The following is a 6,034-nucleotide window of genomic DNA, read 5'->3' on the forward strand; positions in this document are numbered from 1 at the left end:
TCATTTTTGGGGGGACAACCGAAAGAAATAATTGTGACTGATGCTATAAACTCGAGACAGGGATCTCTGAACAGAAGCAAAATAATTACGCAATGCAGGCATAACAACAGATAACTTACTGTTTAGATGGCGTAGAGGCGGATCCCGGATTTTTTTCAAAGGGGAAGGTCAAATCAAGGACATCAGATGGCACGGATTTCAAGGCGTGCACCCCCTTCCTACCGCGAAAATTCCCCCTAAGCTACCTTTTTAAAGTCTATCTAGGTGTTTGGCACATAATTTAGCCTTGAATTGTCATTAACGCAACGCTACTTTGTGTTCTTTTTCACAATGGAACCTTTCAAGATTTTTTTTACACTGGTAAAACTCAGAGAGACATGAAATTTAACATATACACGTTCTTCGGTGTAACTAAGTTAAAAAGTCACGGTCACGATGGAGTCGTTGGGTTTAACACTAAATTACACAAAAATCAAGGATTCAACACTTCAGTGCCATACTTCAAGTGGAACTTTTAATTTAATTTAATTTATGCGTCTGGGTGGTTAAGACGAACTAAGCATTCACCACAACACCAGAGGGAGGAAAAGGCATTTAACAGCAAGTGATTTATTCCTCCATTCATGTACTTTGCGCGTTACCGTAACACCACTGACTTACAATGCGGGCACAGCAGGAAAACCCGTCCTTGTGCAATGCAGGAAAACTCCTTGTACCGTGATCATACCACGACCATGCACCTCGAAACCGCAGAAGTTTATAACACGCAATTAGTTTAGGAGCAATCTGTTTAAGTTTCTTTAATATGCCTGATAAACAACAATTACTTTGATATAAATTAAATTGTTATGGTTTTTTTTAAGCTAGTTTAACACAACATGTAGAGCATAAGATAGAGTCAACGTTTCGATCCGGAGATCTTCATCAGGACAATTATTTTGTCGTTGCATGTAAATGGACAGTTGGTCTGATTATTCCCCTTGAAGCCTACGTTCACATGTACGCCTCCTCTAAATCTAATGCAGGTTGGTTTTTTTAACACAACACGATGGGGTACGGAAGTACGGAGACCCTAAAAGGGACATCCCAATTATTATTTTTTATCTCGTGAGCATAGCATTTTGCACACTGCTTATTATCTCGTGTACACGACTCGAGTCGCCTTTCCATATATACTTTTTGGGGGGTGCGTTGCGTACACGACACGTTCATGCGTTTCGCTTTTACGGAAACAAAAATCCATTCCATTAACACGCCCTGGGAGCGATTTTGACGGATACGCAACGCTTAATTGTCGCAAATATTGATGCGCATAAAGAAAGGTACCTTAAGTTGTGCGAACGAGAAAAATATGCATTGAGCACGAGATGAAAAGAAATTTGAATGTCGCTTTAGGGTCTCCGTACGGAATAGTAAAGGTATCGCCGAGGTGCGCAAGAAACCACAAACAAAATTTACACGCGGTCCTTTTACGCCTCCGTACAAAACAGAGAGCGCTAAACTTCTCTTTTCCAAAGAGGAAATAATATATGGCAGAAGTGCGTGCTAATAATTATGACCAAACCCCTTGTCGAAACATACATAATGAAGGCGCTGTGGGGACTTGCCACGACCCAAACATTTCTCCTCTGCAAAACAAGCTTACGGGCATGGAGGGGGATAATCAAATTAAGGCCTGATTTTTACTGTGGAACGGTGGAACAGGCAAGGATACTTCAGTTCAGCCTAAAATAGCTTTCACAATGCAAGAAAAGTGAATCTTTCATCACCATTTCTGTGAACTATACACAAGACAAAGAAGCGTCCTCGCCAGCAATGAAGCGCTAGCGTTTTGGAAATTCTCCGAGCGACAATGGCGCTTTGGCGACGAGAAGGAAACTTTAAACAAGGGGTCACGGTGGATCCAGACCTTAATTTTTTGGGCCCGGGGAACTTTAATGTAGTTCACCATCCTCGTTCCCTTTCTTCAAATTCTTGGAGTAGTATAGGTTTCACAATGTGTACTTGGTTTTCTTGTTAAACAGCTTGTTTAAACAGTTATAGTAGAGGCCATTGTGATAGCGGGGGAAGGAGAAACAAATAAGGGAAAAACGAGATGTGAGGTGATGAAAATCGCTCTTTTGCTTGAAGAAAACCCCCATTTGACCCCTTTCTGCTGGTAACCATTTTTGCTGATGAATGCTTTGCATCCACCAGGAAATCTCCCCAGATTCCGAGAAAAGGTTTGCCTCCCAAGCCGAAAACAATTCCCCTCTGATGATTACTTAATAATATAGGCGAAAAATAGAACGAAACGCATTGAGTATATACATCTGCCTCAGTAGCGTATCCGCCTTTTGGTGTGTGTGTGTGGGGGGGCAAATTCAAAACCAAATACGACTTCGCCGGGGCTTATTTGACATCATGTTGGGGGAGAAAAAATCAAAAAGTCTTTGCTCACGGTCCCGAAATACTAGCTTCTATGTCATATTGTTGTTTCCTTGGGGGTTTGGTGTTAATATTTGATACATAGGCCTAAATATTAAAATAAAAAATTGCTAAATATTAAAATGAAAATAAAAGGGGAAAAAATCCGTCAGGGGACAAGCTACCCTCCCCCGCAAGATACGCCACGTACAGTACTCTACTTCAAAGGAGTGAACAATCCCGCATACAACCTTGACAAAACCCTTGCTTTTTAAGTTCACTTGAACTGTACAGCATTTCTATACAAACACGGGCACCGCGTGACTTTGACTGACTGAGAAAATCCATCGAGGGGGAAGATCGGACGGTGACCCCCGGCCGCACACACCTGGCTGGCAACGCACCGTGACATTCGGGGCGAGGTTGCACAATGCTTGATAATAATCACATTTCCCACGTAACACTGATGCTGGTCCATCCAGCATTCAACTGGCCATCAACCCCGTAGTGTCCCACTTTCCCCGAACAAATCAAGTTAAATCGAGTCAACAAAATTAACATACAATTCAGCGAAAAATCCTCGACTGTCCCAGGATTTCATTTGAATACAATTCGACGTGGAAAAAAATCAAAGTAAGAGTGAGAGTTTTTGTGAAAACATGTGTGTTTAAATCTTTGATGCATCTTGTTTTCGCTCTTGTGAGCCAGCTGTTCGACTTTGAAGCGCTGTACTCTTGATCAGCTGATTTACCGCGATTGTTCGTGTTTATGCGCCCAAAGGTCGCAAGAAGGTATCCTTGGGGAATTTCCTGGACTAAGGCCAACGTCGGTTTACGAGAGAGCCAGATTTCCGCATCGCCGCAATTCGATGTCACTGCCACAGACTTGCATGGTGCCAAGTCGGTATTTGGTTTCTACGCGCCACGGACGTGCGTGACGCGCGCGTGCCGCGAACAACAAGATGTTGCCTCGTCTTCAACTTGGGGATGATTGACCATCAAATTGGAGAATTCATTCTCATTTTTGTGTACTTAACAGAATAATGAGAAACGGCTATTTTTTGCACATATTCTGATGGGTCCAGATTCCAGAGTGAATAAAAATATATGAGCAACCTCATACAGCACGTATTCATCGAGTGTCGTCGATCAAATGTAGACCTATACCGATTTGAAATGCACCGGCAGGAGGTCGTGGGTTAGAGTCCCACCTGAGACAGATTGTAAGTTTTTGGTATCTAGGTCAACACTGCATGAGTACACAGCACTGTGAATCGGGCCTACGTCCGTGTAAGGGCAAATCTTCATAATGAAATATTAACATCTCCCAGACGCACTAATTTTTTGGAAAGAGATTTTGATTAGATTAGATTTGAATTTATTTGCCTTTCCACATACAATAGCAAAATAATAGAAAGAATTAATGTATATGCATTAATAAGTAGATAACAAGATATGTATATATACATAAAATTAAGATATCAATTAGACATTCCTGCATGAATTTGATACACATTTCAGATGTACATCGATATCATGAACATCGCCCCCTATATAGTGTATATGGTGAGCCCCCACCCCCTTCAAATGTCCATGGCCGGATAAGTCACCCCCACACCTTTCCCCATCCCCCATCCACCCAATTTCTAGCACAGATTTACACCACTGGAAAGAAAACACGCACCATTATTAAGGCGAAGACAGTAAGGCACAAGTGAAACTGGGTACGTCATGATCCCAGGCTGAATCGTTTGTCCACCGGGGTGCTGCAAGAGCTGGGATCCCTGACAAAAAAAATATGAAGACAGGATGCTCCGGTGCTACCTACTTCCGTGGTTTCAAGTTCAATCTGCCATAAATTCAGTGGTCTTGCCGATCCAAAAAAGGCCCCCATATGAATGATATAGGTCTATATACTATCAAATTCGTCACACTATATAAAAAAACACAAACTCCCAGCCAAGCAAGGCACCTCGTTAGTTTATATCAATTCCCAAGAGGCTGAGTACTACCGTGTCTCATGAACAGGCCAAGGCGATTTTATTCTTTTTGCTTGTCAAGTATAAGAGCAATTCAAATGGCAAAAATTTATATTTCCTGGACCCTGGACTGGTAGCAAGAGACCAAAACAACACTCAATCTTCATCCCCGTGGATCCGTGTTGGAAAACTCCCAAGTAAAAGTTCCGTAATTTATTGTTTGCAATGTCCCACTCTAATAACTTGTTTTCCCCGTTTACCCCTCACTGTAATGTTTTCCAAGAATACGGCAACCCATCCCCGCTGTGTTTGAGCTGCCGGTTAATCGCTCAAAGATTCCGCTACCATTCTTGTTCTCCCTGCGCCATTGTATGCAAATCACTTTGCCATCAGAGAGGCACGGGTGAAGGGTCTTCAAAAATTCACAATCCATCATCGGCGGGGTGACTGCTGAAAACCCATCCAAGTACATGTACATGTATGCAGTAACTCGCGGCATTGTAGATGTTAAACCAACAAATATTCCTCTAGAACCGCCAAGTCTATCTCTTCAGCCTACGTTGGTAAATGACTAATCTTTCTGATCGAGATAATGGATCGAAACCCTTGAACTACTTTTCGAGGCCGAGTAATCATCAGTGTAGGGTTTGCATTGAGAACCCACGTTAATGTTATCGGTTTGATGTCGACTCGAAAATTAATTATCCATCCAAGATATCATGAGCTTAAGTACAATTCATGTTCGGTTGGTGGAACAACAGCCTTGGGTGCAGAGACCGCTTAGGGGCATTCGTCACGTAACGAGGACACGCGATCAACTTCGTGCTATGATCCTAATGACTTAACCCGGGGATCAAAAAGGCGCAGTAAGCTATAGCTTGGACCGCTTCTCGATCATGTGCATTGCGTAATGGCTATTCTTTGATACAAATAATTGTTGGAAACATTGGGGCAAACAATTGCTTGAGAGTACTGTTCAAAGTCTTCCATTGTTTCTCACTTAGTATCGCCCTGTTTCCGAAACGGGAAGCTACACAACAGCGGTAATCATGGGATTTGAGGTAATGTTTCGGAATTTGAATTTGCGAGAAGGCAACTGTTTTATTGCCTTATGCCGATATTATAGCCAACTGACTGCCGGGCACATCATAACAGACGGACAGACCTCTGCATCTGGCAATGACTGCTGATTCGAGGCGTTCTTCCAGCCGGTTTCATATCTGCGCATCAAATATGAAAAACAAAATCTAACTTTAAGCAGACATTAGCATGAACATCATGAGAAGCAAGGTCGAAGTCGAAAAAAATACCCTCCAACACAATTTCTGATTTTCCCCTTTGCAAACTTCAAAGACAAAGCTACTACATGTACCTTCAGTGCCAGTAGATTGACACGTGCGCTTTACAAATTCATATTCAGACACGGTCAAAATCGGTAAAATTAATGTCTGACAAATTTCTAACGACTCAGTTGAAACGCAATCGAACCTAGTCGACTGCAATTTTTCCTGCGTATTTGGGGATATCACTGCAGATCACATCAGCTCTAGTAGTTGGTGTTGCATGCAAGCTCAAGTCATTTGACAATGCAATCTCTTGCGCTCAGGTGAGTTCATCAAAAACAAACAACAAACAAAACAAAACTCGGAG

The sequence above is a fragment of the Acanthaster planci genome, linkage group LG12 (assembly GCF_054643075.1).
Source record: "Acanthaster planci isolate LZ-2023a linkage group LG12, COTS_SCS, whole genome shotgun sequence".
NCBI classification, from domain to species: domain Eukaryota; kingdom Metazoa; phylum Echinodermata; class Asteroidea; order Valvatida; family Acanthasteridae; genus Acanthaster; species Acanthaster planci.